A 20868-nucleotide genomic window follows, 5' to 3' on the forward strand; every position below is an offset into this window, starting at 1 on the left:
TGCTCGGGATGATGTTCCAAAGGTGATTGAGTATCTCACAGCCATAGGGGCTTTTCGACCACTGTCGGATGGTATCAATGATATCGCCTTCTCCTTTACACCTTTTTTGGCATCTGAAGCTAACCTTTTCCCACAGCTGATTGGCGAGTGAGCAAGTGTCCAGGAGATGTTGCAAGGTCTCCTCATTTTGAAAGCAATTGTGACATATTGAGGGACCGTGGAAGTGGCGTCTCCTTAACCTGTCCCAAGTGAGAATCTTTTTGTGCCCTACCATCCATAGGAAGTGGGAGATTTTGGGCCATGCCTTGAAGCTCCAAATTCTCCCCCAGAGAGGATCCGGCCTATTGGGGAAGTCGCCTATAAGATTGTAGGCTTCGGAGGTGGAGTAGGAACCTTTAGGTAGATAGCCCCATCTGAGAATGTCATCGCTATCCTCATACCTGATGCTTCTCTTCCTTAACTCGTTCTCAAGATCTACTCCCTCCTGAGTGCTTGTGTTATGGGTTATCTGATTGCTCGGCAGCCATTTCCTGAATCCATTTTCCGTTTCCTGTGTCCAGAATTGATGGACGGTTGCCTGCTGCTGCTCCTGCCTGTTCGGAATTATCGCTGGTGGAAGAATATTCGAGAGTTTGGGCATTTGGTTCCAAGCATCATTCCAGAATCGGGCAATATGACCATTCCTAATTTCCCAAAAGCTATGCTTTTGAATGAGCTGATGATGCTGCTTGGCTGCATTCCAGATAAGCGACCCTTTGTCTGTGGGTGTGAGTCTAATGAGCTCTTCTTGGGGCCTGTTGTTGGCATATTTGGCGGTCCATATTTTAGCCCATAGCTTGTCTGGATTAGTCACCCATTGCCACCAGATCTTGGCGTTCATGATGGTATTGTTGTATTCAGGATCTCTCAATCCAATGCCTCCTTTGATTTTGGGCATGCAGACAGTATCCCACTTCACAAGTGCCCATTTGCGGTTGGTGGCTGAGCTTCCCCACAAAAAGTCACGCTGCATATTCCTCAACCTTTTTAATACCCATTTTGGTGCTGCCAGGATAGAAAAAAGATAGAGGGGCATGGCTTGGAGGATGGACTTGATAAGCACCACCCTACTGGCTAGATTGAGAGAGCGGTGAGTCCACAAGTTGAGTTTTGAATCGAGCTTCTCTAGCAGGATGCGCCATGCAGGCTGCTTTAAGGCCGAGGCAGTGAGGGGAGCTCCAAGGTAAGTGGAGGGGAGAGAGGCTGTGTGGAAGCCAAGGATACGGGAAACGGCAGTTTTAACCGACGGAGGGGTGTGGAAGAAGAAGATTTGTGATTTGGAGCAGTTGACCTGGGTGCCTGAGGCTTCAGAGAAATCGTTGAGCAAGGATTTCAAACAAGAGGCTTCCTGGACTGAGGGGTAGCCATATAACATGGTGTCATCAACAAATTGCTGATGAGAGGAGGCAGGGGAGTTGTGGATAGAGATTCCTCTGAGCTGATGAGAATGGAGGGCATGCTTGATGTGTCTGCCAAGTCCTTCAGCCATAAGCACAAAAAGGAAAGGGGAGAGGGGGTCCCCTTGTCTTATGCCTCGGGAGGGCTTGAAAGGGCGGGAGGGAATACCATTGACCAGGATGGAGAAATGAGTGGAAGTGATAAGACTCATGATCCAACGAACCCAGGCAGAACAAAAGCCAAAAGCTTTCAACATATGTTGAATATAGGACCAGCTGAGCTTGTCGAAAGCTTTAGAGAGATCTAGCTTGAGTAACATACCGGCTTGCTTGGATTGTTTGAGCGAATGAATGATTTCATGCGAGAGGATAATGCCATCCATTATCTGTCTGCCCTCGACATAACCCGACTGCTCCGGAGAGATGAGCATGGGTAGGAGAGGTTTTAACCTATTAGCAATGACTTTGGATATGACTTTATAAATGACGTTACAGAGAGCAATGGGCCTGAATTTATCTGGAGTAATGGAGTTCTCCTCTTTGGGAATGAGAGTGATGAAAGTGGAGTTGAGGGAGGGGAGAAGCCAGCGCAGTGCCCTGGATTCCTCTACTATCTGCCAAACCTCCATTTTAATCAAGTCCCAAAAAGCATGAAAAAACGTTGTTGTGAAACCATCTGGGCCAGGGGCCTTACCTTCTTTGAGCTGCGCCATTGCCTCGTCTACTTCCTGGATAAGAATAGGGCGCATGAGTAGCTCGTTGTGTTCCTCTGTGACCAGCTTAGGTATGTTGCTGGTTATTTTTCCAATCGCCCGCTGCCGATCCATTGCCTGCTCTTGGTGTACTTGCTGGAAATGATGGAGGAGTGTCTTTTCTATTTCCTCATGCTCCTCAACTTTTGCCCCTTCTTGGTTCTGGATGAAAGGAATGTTATTATGCATCCTTCTCTGCACTGTAGTTCTGTGGAAGAACTTGGTGTTGCGCTCTCCTTCTTTTAGCCACCTGACCCTTGACTTTTGCCTCCAATAAATTTCCTCCTGTTTCCTCCTCTCTTCAAGCTGATTGTGTATGCGTCGTTCCTGATCCAAGGTTGCCTCCGTGTGCCCTTTATTGATTACATTCTGGTGGAGATCCTTCAATTCCTGATTTAGCTCCTGTTGTGCCTCAAATATGTTCCCAAAGGTTTCCCTGTTCCAGCGTTTTAGGTGACTTTTTAAAAACCGCAATTTCTGCTGAAGCTGGAACATTTTTGAACCTTCTGGTGGGATGAAGGAGGCCCATATAGTTCTGACGAAGTCCTTGAAAGCAGGATGTGTAAGCCAAAATCCCTCGAAACGGAAAGGTCTTTTGGTTCGATCCCCTGGACGCTGCCATTGCAAAGCGATCGGCCAGTGATCCGACCCAGTATGGGCCAAGATTGCAGCCGTGAGATCTCCTCCGAGATGCACCGCATTATCCGAGATCAGAAAGCGATCTAGTTTAGAAGCAATCTGATGCTTGCCACTTCGCCGATTGCTCCAGGTGAAGGTGCCATTACAGAATGGCATATCTATGAGAGAGGCGTTTCTGATGAAGTCCTTGAAGCGATCTACCTCTGGATCCAATCTGGTTCTCCCTCCAGTCTTATCCTCTAATCTGGTTATCATGTTGAAATCCCCTGCCACGATCCAAAGTGGATGTTGCCTGTTTGTGCTTAGTGCTTCAATGGTATCAAGGAGCGCCGTTTTACTTCCAGTATCCTGCGGAAAATAGACATTGGATAGGTTACCATGAATGTTGGTACCTAGAATGTGAAATGCTGCCTGTATGAGGTGATGGGAGGCGTGGAAGTCTGTGAGAGATACAGCTTGGGTGTTCCATGCTATTGCTAGCCCACCCGAAGCTCCCGTGGCATCTACAGCAACAGATCTGCACCCTGGCCAGGCTTTGGAAAGTATGCGACCCAGCGTAGTGCTATTGCATTTGGTTTCCTGGAGGAAACACATCTGCGGTTTTTCCAACTTGATCATGTTTTTTAACATCCTGAGTTTTCCGGGGCTATTAAGCCCTCTTAAATTCCAGGATACAAGCTTCATGGTTCAACTATTTTGGGCAGGACTGTAGTACTTTGTCAACTTCGCATATCTACCTGAATCCACCAGGATTTTTCCAATCTCTATTGTTCTCTGGAGATCTGTCTTCCGTCCTCTCTTTTTGGAATCCTTTGGACGCAGGCTACCATCCCAAGTGCTACCAGGTTGTATACCCAGTTGGTGTTGGTGATAGGCTCTGGAGATGACAACCTCCAACTTTTCTAGATCTGTCTCAGAGATAGATTCATATGCTTTTTTCTTGCAAGCTAGTTCCAGTTCTATAATGTCCAGACCATGCAGATCTATGCTTTCTGGCTCTTCCTCCATTTTATGAACATGACTGGTTTCCTCTTGATTGTTCTCTGAGTCCTGCGGGAGGGATGTTTTCCCATCCACCTCCATTTCCTTGGGGATCTCCGCCGATTCTTTCGGAATCCTGCTGAGGATGGTTGGGATGATAATGGGAGACTGGGACTTGGGGGGAGGGTCGGATGGAGGGGGATGGGTGGAAGAGGAAGGGCGTGCATGGATATTGTCAGAGTCAAGGGGCTGATCTTCAGAGAAATCGCCTAGAACGTCAAAGCTATTCTTGGAAGCAGGATGATGGGGTTTGGTAGGCTGGGGTTTGGACCCATTCTGAGGCTTTTTATGCGAGCGCTTTCGACTGGGGACTTTGGTGAAACCATCCTGAGTAGGGGATTCAGAAGGATCAGAGGAGCTGGTTTTGGCATTGAGGGGGCAATCCCTGAACAGATGTCCCAGAGCATGGCACCTTCTGCACCTGAAGGGTACATGCTCGTAGTCAAGGGGCTGGATCCATTCCTCGTCGCGATGGGCAAGGGTAACAGACTCTGGTAACGCTTCATTCAGACGGATAAAGACACATATTCTTGCATAGGAGATATACTTCCGGGATTTGGTTTCTTCTGCTGCCCTGATGTATTCTCCCACTCCGTTTCCTATGCGCTTTAGGCAATCTTCTTCCCAGTATTCATCGGGGAGTGAGTATAAATGGATCCATACTGGTGCCCAAGTGAGATCTTCCTTGTCAGGGTTGAATCTGGGCACCCAGTCCCTCATGTAGAGACCCGCTGAGTTGAAGAAGTACGGTCCTCCCACTAGGATCCTGTATTTGTCCTCGAGACAGTAAAAGATGGCAGTGAAGAAGCCCTTCGGGCCAAGCTGGAGAGTGACGTCTCCCTTAGGTTTCCATTTTGCCGCAATCCAGCCATTTAAGGCTCTCTCAGTAGGCCAAAACCCTATGAATTTTCCAATGATAGCGTGATCCTTCATGAACTCTATCCTTCTGTCGATCTGATCTCCGGGCAGTTCTATTCGCGGCCTTTCTTTGGCTACAGGTCGGCAGGTAGAGGAAGTGACCTTCGGGTTGGTCTCCTGCGTTTCTTGTTCTTCAGGCGGGTCATTGTCGTTTCCTTGTTGCTTTTTCCCTTTGCTGAGAATGTTCGGATCAACTGATCCAAAGATGACCTCAGGCTCTTGACTGTGCAGTGAGGGGGAGGGCTTTGACGCCCCCCCCTGAGGCGTAACCATTGTCCTTCTCTGATTCCCTTCAGCTCTGAAGCGCTGCAGAGAATCCTGTGCAAAGTCTGGACGCGTACCTCTGTGCTGTCGGCGCCGTCAAGGGTTTCAAGTAATGGTTATATATTAAGTCAAATATTTAGATTCAATAATTAAATTATTTGAAATAAAATAATATAAATTTAATTATTTAAATTTAAATTTGAAAATAATAAATTCAAATCAAACTTAAAGCAAAGCTCAAAAAATAAAAATAAATCAATAATAATAAAATTCTTTGAATAATAAAAAAGAAAGCCTACACATTAAGAATAAAATCAAATAGATTTTTTTTTCCATATATTAAAGAAATAAAAATAAAATTATTAACTAATATATTATTTAATTTAATTTAACTTATTTATTAATTAATTATTATATTTATTCAATTTTTTTTTAAGTAAATTTAATGACTTAAAAATTAAAACTAAAATAGATAAAATTTAAGAAAAGAAATAAAGACTCAATGATAACTAATTTTCTATCTATCATCATTATTTAGATTGAAAGACTTTTTATCAATCTCAATAGCCTCATTTTTATTAAAAATATTCAATCTTTGTATGTCATCATAATTAAAAACTAATTATAATCTTTAAATAAAAATACCATATTTATTCTTTAAATATGGAAATAACATATTTATAGTATACACACTCGTCTTTAAATAAATTAACATATTTATACACTAAACGATTATACTCTTAGAACTAAATAGCATATCATGATAATGTGTGGATGGCCTTATCCAAATATAACATATTTATACACTAAACAATAGACTCTTAGCACTAAATAGCATATCATGATCATGTGTGGAGGGCCTTATCCAACCAGTTTGGGAAGCTTTTCCATGATAAGTTCCCATTCAATGGTTATGGGAGGTTTATAGGTGGATATTTTCCAACCATCACCAACATAAGAGGCTAGAGTTTGACAGTAGTTGTTATCGATAGCAGAGGCAAGACGTGTTGCATTTGTTCCGGTCATTCTTATCTACCAACTTGCTCTTACTTCTTCAGTGAGATTGAAGTAAAGTGAGTTGAAGCCCTTAGTGACTCGTTATACCTACTTGTTCAAGATTAATCAAACTAAGTTGAGAAGGGTTTAGTGACTTCCAACTCATTATGCAAGTATCATATTTCAGAAAGTTAGGATAAATTTAGTGGCAATTTCTTTTATTTTTCATTTTTATTTCTAAATGTGATGATATAATTTTTAGTTAGATTAAATTCTTTTATTTAAAATGTGTTTTTATCATTAAAAATAAAAATTTTACAACTTCATTCTAAAAATATCTATCAAATTTATATTAAAATTGTTTTAAAAAATTAAAATTTAATTTAATTAATTTAATCAATTTTAAAAATCTTTAAAGTATTTGGATTATCTAATTTTTACCATTCAAACTTGTACTTTCCAACAAATCACTACAAAATTTTAAATAAAATTAACAAAAAGGCTTGCCCCATCAAAAAATAAAAATAAAAAATCAAGAACTTATCAATTTATGTTTTCATCCATATTTGTTATTAAGTTATTTACTATAAAAATAACTCAAATTTCACATTTAATAATTTATGATAACAAAATGCAATAAAGAAATAAATATAATTTTTCCCATTTAAATATTCTTTAAATTTAACGAAAAACTAATAAAAAATCATAACTCTATTTAATTAATGAAAATTCAACTATAACCAACAAATTAGAGACAATTTAAATCAGAGAGGAATCCGGGAACCTAATCCAAATAACTCGCTCTGGTGCCTTTGGAAAATTCAAGCTCATGATTATGCAAGGACTCGTGAAGAAGAGCACCAATTGTTGGCCCCTGTTCTGGGAACAAGACATAGCATCACATGCTGACAATGATATTGGATTTTCTCAAGGAAAAGTTGAATTGGACAAGTTATATTCAACAAGCAAACATGATTGGCAGAAAAGCAGAAAATGGAAGGGATAGGCATGTCAGAGTTTCATTAAGGGACATAGAAGACAAGTTGGTTATCCTAAAGAATAGGGGGCTACTCACATGATGACTTGACACTTGAACAACAAGATGAGCGAAGGAGGGAATGGGAGAAAGTGAAATCAGGGAGAGAAGCAGAAAAATGGGTGTGGTTGAAAAATGGGAAAGCCCTAGTCAGTGAAGGCTTAACAAAAAAAATAGGGATGATGGGCTCCCCGGAGTATCTAAACATGGTGAGTTGGAATTGTAGAGGCTACCCATGGAGGAGAGGGGATTGGGGTCTGTTATCACTTAAGAATACTAATGCCAAAATTTCTCAATTTAGTTTGATGCATTACACAGGGATTCATACAATTGCAGACAGCAACACCGTGGCAATGGTTATTATCAATCCAAGCAACCCATGCGGCACTACTTTTACCCATGATCATTTGGCTAAGATTGCAGAGACAACTAAAAGTAATTACTCTTGGGAGAATATCAAAGAAATGGATGGTTCCTGATTGGCACAACAGATATTCCTGATTGGTGTTATGTGGAGGCATATGGAAAGAATGGGAAAAATGTTCACACTGAAGCACCTTCAATAGAAAATACCGCCCTTGACCGCATTCTGCCTTGTGTAGATGTGGCAACAGCTGAACAATCTTTAAATCAGAGCAAAATAGTGAACATTTAGTAGACCTTATGAGGAAGATGTTGTCTTCATTGCCAATGATTGGCATACATCTCTTCTTCCTTGTTACTTGAAGATTCTTTCACAAATGCCAAGGTTACATATTGCATACATACCTTGAAGAATGGGGTCTATATATATATATATATATATATATATATATATATATATATATATATATATATATATTCAGTTTGAAAAGCTTCAAGGCACATGAAAAGAGACATTTGAAGATAGCAAAAGGCTCAAAATGAAAAATTTTGGTTCAAAGCTGTGTTTTTGTAATTACACAGCAGTTTCGTAGCGCGCTACGAAACTGCTGTAAGTGATGCCTAATGATCAGCAGTTTCGTAGCGCGCTACGAAACTGCTGTAGGAGCATATTATGAATTAGTGGACCAATTTTGAGAGACAAAGGGAAATATTTTCAAAGGGGAATCTCTGCAAAAGATCAATTACAAAGTGTCAACATTCAGCAAGGGCAAAACAAGTAGAAGGAGGACATTTTTGTTGAATTCTAAGCTACATGTTATAAAAGTGGAAATTGTTTCATAGCTAGATGATGCTTCAGGCAGCATTAAAGGAGCTATTTGTCTTAATTCAAGTGTGGGATCAGATTTCATGGTTGATTTAATGCATTTCATATGATTAAAGAGACAACATGGTCAGCAGAAGGATTCGAAGATGAGCATAAGAATGAAACTCTAAAAAGGAGGAGTTTTGTTTCCCTGCTTTTACTAGTCAACTTCTAGAAGCGTTTCTGAGCATTTGAAAGCTTATCTCTAAAACGTGAAAGAGGTTTTCATTCATAAGATACTAAAATACAAAAACCTCTTCCACTTTCTTCAAATCCATTATGATTTGAGAGAAATGAATGATCAAACTTGCGCTACGAAACTGCTGTAGGTGCAAGTTTTCCACAGGCATATTTCTCTGTTTGACACATGTTTTTAAAAGAAATATTCTGGACGGTAGGAAAGGTGTTTCAAAAAACCAAGAGAGGTTTCTGTTAAGCATGGATTGGTTCACAAAAGCCTCCTTCAGTTTTTCCAAATACATTGTTTATGAGAAGTTATGAGCTCTGTCCCAAGACCTATTTTTCAGCCAGAACATAGCAAGGGACAATTTCCTAGTTTCTAGGAACAACAAAAAGATGAGTCATCAAGGGCCAGCTGGAAGGTTATTGGCTTCATCAAATTCGACTTCATGGAGTTTTATGTGTCAAAAGGAGTGTTTAATGCTTAGATAAGGTTGTTGTAATCATGATAAGGAGTTACTCCTAGTTGTATTAGGTCTCTAGGACTGGTAGTTAGGTGTCATTTGAATTTAATAGTTAGCTTTGAGTGTCATTAGGTGTCAGGTCAGGTAGAATTCGAATTTTCATCTTCCTAGAAGAGGAATATAAGCATGTAAAGAGCTCTATATATAGCAGAACATCTGATGTACAAAGGGTTGGAAAATTTTATGGAAAAGCTTGTATTTGGCCTATGTAAGACTCATTTTCAGTAATACATGCTTGACTTTACTTCTCAGGATTCATGAAGGATTTTTTATGTTCAGAATATGTGATGTTGTCTTTTTCTTAATTCTTACAGTGGTATGGATGTATAATCACTCAGAATTCACTGAATGTGCTCTGACTTCCTGTATACATTTATAAACTGTGTGGTCCCATATGAGTTTATGTTCTGAATGTTTAAATGCTGAATGCCCTGACTTCCATGTAGGGTTGAGTTCATTGTTATATTGAGGTGTTGTTGACTCCATAAGCCCAATGGATAGTTTTGTTTAATGTGTTTCCACCATTCATATTTTTCACAATTGTTCTATAAGAGTTAGCCATCTTATCTTTAATCAAATCATTAATCCATCAAGAGAGAGCCCTCTCAGGTTGAGGAGGCTAAGCCTCAGCCTAAAGTAGGTTGAAATAGTTACTTAGAGTCAACCTGACCAGCAGCCTATCAGGATCTGATTGTGATATAACATTTTGGTGCATCTGCCGGGAGCCTGAAGTCTATTCATTCCCGAAATTAAGAGGTTGAACTTCTGAAGGTAGCAGGAGCTCAGACATCTATTTGAGGCTGCAAAACTACATTGGCGACTCCACACATCGAATAAGAAATTGGAAGGTGACTCAACTGCTAGAAGATCAGTAGCTTGATGAAGTTTCAAGATGAATTCCACTGCAAGAATGAATGCCAGGTATGATCCTATGAATCGGTCTCATATCCCTGGTTTTTCAAATCCTATGCCAAAGGTTGATTGGTTAGAGGATCTTTTGATATTCAAAGATGAAAAGAAAGACAATGATGCTCTTCATTTGGTTAGGTTTCATATGCATGTATGCAATCTTAAGATTCACTTTCCTGAGGATTGTCTCATGAGGATGTTTATGACCACTTTAGAAGGAAAAGCATGGTCTTGGTATAAAAGTTTGGAAAATGGTTTATTATATTCTCTTGCTGATTTCCATGATGTGTTCTATGACATGTATAAAGAGTGTCATCCCTCCTTATTGCTGGTCAAAGATTGTTGTAAACATTCTACGAGTTTTATTCAATATTTGGAGGATTGTTATGATGATGATGAATTTATGGATGAAGAAATTTTAGAGGCTCTTCATAACAACGCATTTCAACACCAAGAAGAAAGTATAACATCTCATGAAACGCAGCATGAAGATCAGCAGGGGTTTATTTGTGAAAACCATGTTTCATCCTTTGATATGAATGAAAAGATGCAGCAGATTTGTCAGTCTTTTGATCATAAAGAATATGAAATTGATTGCAAACACCAAGAAGAAATACTGGAAGAAATTTTTTATAATCCTCAGGCAGAAGAAAAGGTTGTTCATTTTTGTGATTCCTTGCAGCAGCTTACATCAAAGAATGATCACAATAGTGAGGAAAATTACATTGTCTATGGGAATCATGCAGAAAGGCAGTTGGATAGCACATCAAAGGAATTTTGTGTGGCTAAGGATCAGTTGTCTAAAGAGATAGAATGTTATGATGATTATCAAAATAACCATGTTTTCTTTGACCCTATAAATGAATACATGGCAAAGTTTTGCACATCAGTGTTTCATTTTCATTTGCATTATGAAGATCATATACATTATAGGTTGATTTGGTCATCTCACTACCATGGTTATTTTGAGGTTGAATGCAGTCAAGAGCCTCCAATATCAGAGAGGACAATTGATTGGTTTTATTGGAAATATCATGTTGCTTGAGCTACAAGTGGAGCTTGCAGTTAATAGGGTAGGTAGGTAGAAAAATGCAAATAAGCTCAAGGTTGACTGAGCATTTTTTTCAGTAGTGGTAGATTTCTTTCTCTCACAATGATCATCAAGTTTAAGCCCGAGGTGAAGGCCCAAGAAGTTGGAAAGGAATGCTCGTCAAACAAATCTATGTTTTTCATAAAATGGACAAAGCACTGGACCTACGAGTTCTTAGTGTACTACAGGGGCACACTATCCCAAGTGGAGCCACTGTTATCACTTAAGAATACTAATGCCAAAATTTCTCAATTTAGTTTGATGCATTACACAGGGATTCATACAATTGCAGAAAACAACATAGTGGCAATGGTTATTATCAATCCAAGCAACCCATGCGGCACTACTTTTACCCATGATCATTTGGCTAAGATTGCAGAGACAGCTAAAAGTAATTACTCTTGGGAGCATATCAAAGAAATGGATGGTTCCTGATTGGCACAACAGATATTCCTGATTGGTGTCATGTGGAGGCATATGGAAAGAATGGGAAAAATGTTCACACCGAAGCACCTTCAATACAAAATACCGCCCTTGACCGCATTCTGCCTTGTGTAGATGTGGCAACAGCTGAACAATCTTTAAATCAGAGCAAAATAGTGAACATTTAGTAGACCTTATGAGGAAGATGTTGTCTTCATTGCCAATGATTGGCATACATCTCTTCTTCCTTGTTACTTGAAGATTCTTTCACAAATGCCAAAGTTACATATTGCATACATACCTTGAAGAATGGGGTATATATATATATATATATATATATATATAGATATATATATATATATATATATATATATAGATATATATTCAGTTTGAAAAGCTTCAAGGCACATGAAAAGAGACATTTGAAGATAGCAAAAGGCTCAAAATGAAAAATTTTGGTTCAAAGCTGTGTTTTTGTAATTACATAGCAGTTTCGTAGCGCGCTACAAAACTGCTGTAAGTGATGCCTAATGATCAGCAGTTTCGTACCGCGCTACGAAACTGCTGTAGGAGCATATTATGAATTAGTGGACCAATTTTGAGAGACAAAGGGAAATATTTTCAAAGGGGAATCTCTGCAAAAGATCAATTACAAAGTGTCAACATTCGGCAAGGGCAAAACAAGTAGAAGGAGGACATTTTTGTTGAATTCTAAGCTACATGTTATAAAAGTGGAAATTGTTTCATAGCTAGATGATGCTTCAGGCAGCATTAAAGGAGCTATTTGTCTTAATTCAAGTGTGGGATCAGATTTCATGGTTGATTTAATGCATTTCATATGATTAAAGAGACAGCATGGTCAGCAGGGGGATTCGAAGATGAGCATAAGAATGAAACTCTAAAAAGGAGGAGTTTTGTTTCCCTGTTTTTACTAGTCAACTTCTAGAAGCGTTTCTGAGCATTTGAAAGCTTATCTCTAAAACGTGAAAGAGGTTTTCATTCATAAGATACTGAAATACAAAAACCTCTTCCACTTTCTTCAAATCCATTATGATTTGAGAGAAATGAATGATCAAACTTGCGCTACGAAACTGCTGTAGGTGCAAGTTTTCCACAGGCATATTTCTCTGTTTGACACCTGTTTTTCAAAGAAATATTCTGGACGGTAGGAAAGGTGTTTCAAAAAACCAAGAGAGGTTTTTGTTAAGCATGGATTGGTTCACAAAAGCCTCCTTCAGTTTTTTCAAATACATTGTTTATGAGAAGTTATGAGCTCTGTCCCAAGACCTATTTTTCAGCCAGAACAGAGCAAGGGACAGTTTCCTAGTTTCTAGGAACAACAAAAGGATGAGTCATCAAGGGCCAGCTGGAAGGTTATGGGCTTCATCAAATTCGACTTCATGGAGTTTTATGTGTCAAAAGGAGTGTTTAATACTTATATAAGGTTGTTGTAATCATGATAAGGAGTTACACTCCTAGTTGTATTAGGTCTCTAGGACTGCTAGTTAGGTGTCATTTGAATTTAATAGTTAGTTTTGAGTGTCATTAGGTGTCAGGTCAGGTAGAATTCGAATTTTCCTCTTCCTAGAAGAGGAATCTAAGCATGTAAAGAGCTATATATATAGCAGAACATCTGATGTACAAAGGGTTGGAAATTTTTATGGAAATGCTTGTATTTGGCCTATGTAAGACTCATTTTCAGTAATACATGTTTGACTTTACTTCTCAGGATTCATGAAGGATTTTTTATGTTTAGAATATGTGATGTTGTCATTTTCTTAATTCTTACAGTGGTATGGATGTATAATCACTCAGAATTCACTTAATGTGCTCTGACTTCCTGTATACATTTATAAACTGTGTGGTCCCATATGAGTTTATGTTTTGAATGTTTAAATGCTCAATGCCCTGACTTCCATGTAGGGTTGAGTTCATTGTTATATTGAGGTGTTGTTGACTCCATAAGCCCAATGGATAGTTTTGTTTAATGTGTTTCCACCATTCATATTTTTCACAGTGGTTCTATAAGAGTTAGCCATCTTATCTTTAATCAAATCATTAATCCATCAAGAGAGAGCCCTCTCAGGTTGAGGAGGCTAAGCCTCAGCCTAAAGTAGGTTGAAATAGTTACTTAGAGTCAACCTGACCAGCAGCCTATCAGGATCTGATTTTGAGATAACAGGGCCCATAGCAGAAGGGAAAGATATCATTATCCTTACGGAAACCCATGAGCATGAGGATTGCAGAGTTCCAAAATTCAAAGGTTACAATAAAATTTCAGTGTGGAACAAAGAGACTAGTACAGGGAAAGGACATGGAGGGATCACCATTCTAATAAGGGATGGGTGGAGTGGAATAGTGAAAGTGGAAAAAGTGGATCCAAATAAGCAATTTATATGACTAAAAATAAGAGAGAACAAAGTAACATTCAGATTGGTAGCGTGTTACTTTGCCCCACAAAACTCGAAGTTCTACAAAAAGACAAAGTTAGATAAAGAAGACCCCTATGCTACTTTAAAAAGAGATATTTCTTCTTTCAAGAGCTTAGGAGAAATAGTTCTAATTAGTGATTTTAATGCCAAGACCACAAACAATCAGTGTATTCAGTTGGGAAGTGATGATAATTTGGACAACAATCCTCTTTGGTTAGAAGAGAATGAAGAGCACATGTGGAAAAGGACTTCCCAGGATGGGAATGGGAGTGTGTCACACTTTGGCGCTGAGTTGCTAGGCTTATGTAGCCTATATGACATGGTAATTTGCAATGGCATGAAATCTTGGCCAACATTCGAGGGCATCATATGTAAAACATACAATGGTCAAAGTGTGGTGGACTATGTAATATGTTCTCAGAGCTTTGTTTGCAATTTGTTAGAGTTCAATATTGAGGCATGTCCTATTGAGATGAATTCTGACCATATGCCTCTTTGTATCAAGTTGGGCATACACACAAGCGGGATACAGGAAGGGCAGACCCAACAAGGTCATAAGAAAGTGCATGCAATTGGAAAAATCCTCATAAATCAAGAAAACCAAGAGTTATTTTCTACTGCCCTAAAACAACACTTTCAGTAGGAAAAAAACAAAACTGAAAACAAGGACGATAATGCAGAAACATAATACATTAGCAATAGAATGTTGATCCCTCTAATCCACAAAGCTTTAAAGGTGTGCAAAAGATCACGACCTAAGAAGAGGATCTCAAACACTTTTCCAACTAATCCTTGGTATGATGAAGAGTGCAAGGCTACTAAAAGGTCCCTTAAGGAGAAGGAGACAAACAGGGAAAGTCGGAAAAAGTATAAAAATATTATAAAAATAATTCTTTTATATGTAATTTCAAGGAGAAATGAATTAATCTCTTTGGGAAAGCACAATCCCAAAGGATTCTGGTGTGAACTACAACAAAAGAGAAATCAAATAGATAGTAATATCTTAGATACTCATTAGTTGGAATATGCAAAGCTCCTCTATGAAAGAAAACAAGAGAAAAGTAGCCCCCTCGTGATCAACACTACAACAGAGTTATTTTTAGTGGAGGGTGTCAAGCGTGGTATAAAAAAGTTAGCAAGTGGTAAAGCCCAAAACATTGATGGGCTACAGGCAGAATTTTTAAAATGGGGTGTTGAGATCTTGGCCCCAATCATCAAAAGGATCTTCAACAACATCACACAAGGAAATTTTCCAGTTGAATGGACAACAAGTGTTGCTATCCCTCTTTACAAAAGTGGAGACATCAATAATCCCTATAATTATCGCACTATTATGGTCAATCCTCTTCTTGGAAAACTATTTGGGAGCATGATAGAGTGTAGAATCAACAGTTGTGCCGAAAAAGAAGGTAAAAGAGCAAAAGGACAATTGATCATTGCATCACTCTTAGGCACTTCATTGAAAAAGTATGGGACATTCATGGGGGGAAGCCTTTTGTTGCTTTGTTGATTTCAAAAAAGCACTTGACATTGTTCCTAGAGATAAGCTTTGGAGAAGAATGGAAGAGCTTGGAATCCCAAGTGAATATATGGTTGTTGTTCGTAAGTTGTATGAGAAAGTTAGTGCTAAAATCAGAACTAAAGAGGACTTTTCAGAGTGCTTTGGTAGTGACATTGGGGTCCCCTTTTACCCACTCTATTTGGTTTATATATTGATAAGTTCGAAGAATGGCTAAACAACACCAATGGAGAGGGGATTCAACTAGTGGGTTATGTGGTGAAGCTACTTTTGTATGCTGATGATCTTATCCTAATTGCAAAATTTGCTCAAGGTTTGAGAGATCATTTGAAGGCCTTAGAGCTTTTCTATCAAGAGGTTGGGATGCAAGTAAACACTAGCAAAACCAAAGTCATGATCTTCTCTTTAAAGTGGAAAAAACAGTAGGTTAGCTTTATATTTGAGGAAAAAACCTTGGAGATAATGGAAGAAGGTTTGAGAGATCATTTGAAGGCCTTAGAGCTTTTCTATCAAGAGGTTGGAATGCAAGTAAACACTAGCAAAACCAAAGTCATGATCTTCTCTTTAAAGCGGAAAAAACAGTAGGTTAGCTTTATATTTGAGGAAAAATCCTTGGAGATAATGGAAGAATACAAGTACCTAGGAATTGTTTTTCACAACAAGCTCAGTTGGGAGACATGCATAACTAAAAGGATACAAGGGGGATGGAGAACTTCTTACCTCCTTCAAAACAAATGCAAGAAAGCATAATTGTGGGACTAGAAAACCAAGAAAACTCTTTTTGGAGTGTTGGTTACCCTGGTTGTCCTCTATGGATGTGAAGTTTGGGGGAGCAGCATGTCAAATCACAAGTGGAGACAACTAGAAAGAATTCAAAAGCACTTAATCATTAGTAACCTCAAAGTCAAGTCAACTGTCGCATATGAGATCTTGCTAGCGGAGGATGGAATGTTCCCAATGGAGGCTTCAACAATCATCCATTTCTTAAGTTATTTAAAAAAGGTGGAAAGCATGGATGATCACCATTGGCCCAAGATGATTTCTGCAAAGGAACTAAAGCGTAGGAAGAAAACTTGGAGGAAGCAAAATTACAAGTGGATGGGCAAATAGGGAATAAATTGGCAAGATTGTCCTAACTCTAAAGAGGAGATAAAAAAGTGGGTACTTGAAAAATTTAGGACTATCATGTGGGAGAAACAATTTGGCAGAAAAAAAACAATATATGTCAAAAATTTCAACCCATCACAGTCGCATGATGAAAAGACTTATTTGAGTGCCGCAATCAAGGGAAAGGGTAAAATTTTAATAATGCAGCGGAGGACCATATCTCACCATCTTAGGTGTGAAACAGGTAGATGGATAACTCCCAAGGAAGAGTGGGAAGAAAGAACTTGCGACTTTTGTAGGAAATGAGCAGTCGAAATTGAATGGCACTTCATCATGGAATGTTCAGTTTATGAGGACATTCGTAATCAGTTTGAAAATCATCTAAAGGTGGACAGTTTGAGCACACTATTTGAGGAAGTAAGGCTTCACAAAACTGCAAATTTCTTGATCAAGATCCATGGCAAAATGGTTGTTTGAGAGAAACTTGAGACTGTGATGTTTTGTTTGGTTTGGAGTATAGGTCCCTTAGACCGCTAGGTCTAGTGGACATCATTATAATTCATTCAATTCAATTCAACATAAATTTGGTTGGAAGAAATGTTTCTAACTGAATTCAATTCTTACATGTAACCTATTGAATTTAAGTTTAACATAGATATTTTTGTATAAAATAAAAAATATTTTTATGATAAAAAAACAAAAAATTGTTTAGTCTACCATAATCTTTTCAATGACACTGATAATAATAATAATAAGTAAAGTAGAAGTGAAACTAAAACAGTGCCGGATGCCAATATACTCAAATAACGATTCTATCACTGTTCACCACCAGAAGAAATGAGAGCTGCCAAACATACCAAAAGACAAAAAAAATCAAAAGACATGAATAGGTCGTTAAATATATACCATCTTTCTTTGGAGCATTTTGCAAATAAAGGGCCAAACTGTTCAAGCCATGAATGCACTATTAACATCACAAATCAGAAGTTTTTTAATTCATCTCCTATCAATAGGCTCACACGTCAGGCAGTTGAATGATGTGCCAGCATTTGCAAATGAATACAGTGCTGATTGCCCATTACATTCTTGTTGATGTTTTCTGGGTTCAAAAAACAAAGTTATATGTACTTTGAAATGTGCTAAACAAGAAATGAAATGAGTCACGATACTCTCTGTAGCTAACTGCAATGTTTCAGTATCTCATTATATGTAGAGAGCACTCCTTGAAATTTTTATGTTTATACGATTTTGCTTGGCTAATGGATGCTTCAGTATGCGTGGAAATTCCACAGTCAGACAGTTCAACTAATCATTGAGTAGAATTCTGTACTTTGATGAAACCGTCAGAAAATTAAATCAAACACCATTTCCAGTTCTGTTTGTCCATAAATGAGTTTAGATATAAATAAGAAACAAGAAAAAGGACTGATTCGTTTCCATAATTATGATAAGATAATTTCCACCAAGCAAAGGTAGGAATCAGGCGAAGTGGTTCAAAGCATATGAAGTTCCATCTTCCTCCCTGGATCTAATATTGCTCTAGTATGACTTATAGTGTCAATAACTGCTACTTATCTATTGTAAATGTAATCCACACCCCTATACAGTAGTGCCAACCCACAAATAAATACTGTCACAAATCCATTTTAACCTCTATTCATGTGCAAACAGGTATCAGGTTCCTTGCAACACCAATCTTGTAAAACTTTGAAAAAATAATTAATTTCATATAAGATAAAATCTCACACTGACCATCTGTTGGGCAAATGATTACAGCGATTCAAGTTCCTTGAAACACCCATCTCATAAAATATTTAAAATGCTCATTTAAAATGGTACCTCACATAACAGATCAGATAAAACCCCACCCTGATCATCTGTTGGCCTCGGACTTCTGAATGCCAAGCTCCTCTGTAACCCCGTGCCCTTTCTGCTACACCAGTCTAAACGAATAAATCCAGGAGGAATGGATTTCTTTGGACCTTCACAGATCTTTGAATGTAGCCCGAAGTAAGAACTACGACCTGGTTCAGGCACATGTCAGAGGCCAAGACCTCTAGCCAGAAGTGCCCTATATTATCGGATTAAGCCCTCTGGAGAGAAAACACTCTTTGAGTGAAATGAATTAATTACTTAACATATCGGATAACATTTCAAACTGACCATCTGTTGGCCCAGAGTTACATACTTACACAAGAAGAGTACAAATTTGTAAAAAAATTGATATTAGTTGTTAGAAATTTGATGCTGAATGAGGCATAACAGATCTAGAGCTAAGATGGGTTTAGAATACCAATCTTTTTTAGTGTCAGGTCTGCCATCCTAACACATACAACTGCATACAAAGCATTACACACAAACAAACATCAAGTTTTGATGGAATCCCTACTTGGGCTGTAGAATGCGCTTTTCAGGTCAATTGACTTTGCAGCAATATGTAGATCCAAGTACATTTCTACAATAGCCGAATGCTTGGATACACAAGAAAATATTTAAATACCGCTAGTTGCTGCATTGATCAAAGAATTAGATCAGAGCAAAGATTATTCATAATCCGAAAATTTTAATACTGCTAGGTGCTGCATTGATCAAAGATTTAGATCAAAGCTAATATTATTCATTCGGAAGACAGTTGCACAACTTCAACCCCAGCTTCCTCTACTACTCTTCTGCATCCGCAGCAACAGGAATGTGGATGTCTCTGTATTTGCAAACATAAGGAGCGTGATGCCCAAAATAAGGCCCTGCCCACCTGCCTTCACAGATGCATAAAGGAACATGGGTTTGGATGGGAAGGTTTCTACCTCTCTTGCTTCTTCGCTCCTCACCAGCTTCCTGTCAATCAGCCACTCGATTCGAGCAGGAGACCATTTGATGGTATACTCATGGAAATCCTGAGAGCAATCGAAACCCAGCTGGTGAATCTGCTCTCTGTTTCCCGTGCCCACAGTGTAATAATTGGTCTGCACGGTTCCCTTGTCCTTCCCGAGGAATTCGAAGTCAATTTCGTCTTGGGATATATCCCCTTCCAGGGATGAGAGATATAAATTGGAGTTCAATCCGCTGGTTTCGCATCTGGGCACTTGATCTTCGCACTGAAAGTGCCGTAGCGGAATCTCCTCAGCGTTCTCCAGCGCGCACCGCCCCTCTCATAAAATGTAATTGATATTTCATCTTGTTCTCCGTTATGACCGCAGACCTCGGGAGTGTAATGGACTACGATTTCCTTCAGCTTCTTTGTCAACTGGGATTTTCCTCCATTAATGTCTTCCATCTCCATGCATATGGAACTGGACTCTTCAGCTGCATCAGCCATATGGCTACGAGGAATGGAGATGAAGACCAGGAAAAATTAAAACAAAATGAGACCAAGAGCCCGTAAAACAGATTGGTCTCAACTACCATCCAATCCCATTATAAAACAAAGTACAGAGGGCGCACCACATCCGGACGGGTATATCTTGATGCGGACGGGTCATCGATTTAATAAACCTGTAGTTGGTGTCAATCCCTCTCATTTCATGTTTTCTTTGAGAATTTGGGAATATTCGTAACATCAATGGATTATTTTATTCATGCATTTGTACTTAGATTCGTACTTACTTAATAATTTAGGATTTAATTTTATAATGGTCTGTGACAAGTAAATACTAGCAATTGTATAAAAGGTAAAGATAGGCCCATTAGATTGTTAAATTCAAAAATTTGTATTTTGGTTTTCATAGTCAAGCAAGAGATAGTTCGCCTTATATATATTCAGGAAAGAACATAATGCTATTTGGTCAAGTTCATCATATTTATTCTTAGTGAAATTGAGGCATATTCATTATGGTATTTTTCATTTACCACTCACCACTATTAGTTTTCAGCCCGTGTTTAGGCAACTCAATCAAAATCAGAACAAAGATGTCGATGACACTAATACCATATGTTTTTACATTTTGAATTTTGGGATTATAGTGTATCATGTTAATGGCAAAGTTAATGTTCATTGATTGCAAATCAAACTATTATTTACATATAAATATAAACAACTTAAGAGCTTAAATACAAGTTTAACAACATAAAATGAGATATACATTATTTGTATCAATAAATTGTTGATGTAAAGACAAACATTCAAAACTTGATTCATTAACTTGATGATAATAACTGACGTGTAAAGAGATTTAGTGAAAGTAACAACATTAACAAGTATTTATACATAGAAATCAATTAATGGTTGTTGTCAATAGTAAGTATGTGTGTTGTCAATGGAAGATGAGACATATGTAGGGTTGATCATCATGAACACAAAAGTAGCAAAAAATGTATACATGCTATACAATGGCTTTGTTTGAAACTATATAGAATGGCTTAGTAGTTTAACAAAAT

At 38.4% G+C, this 20868-nt stretch overlaps 1 pseudogene; it reads right to left on the bottom strand.

Moving 5' to 3' along the window:
• Positions 1-19147: 19147 nt before the first annotated feature.
• On the bottom strand, positions 19148-19845 carry LOC149199299 (xyloglucan endotransglucosylase/hydrolase protein 31-like; annotated as a pseudogene).
• Positions 19846-20868: the final 1023 nt, after the last annotated feature.

The sequence above is a fragment of the Pinus tabuliformis genome, chromosome 2_1 (genome assembly GCF_031772625.1).
Source record: "Pinus tabuliformis cultivar Carrire ecotype Pingquan chromosome 2_1, CPIR1, whole genome shotgun sequence".
Taxonomy (NCBI): Eukaryota; Viridiplantae; Streptophyta; class Pinopsida; order Pinales; family Pinaceae; genus Pinus; species Pinus tabuliformis.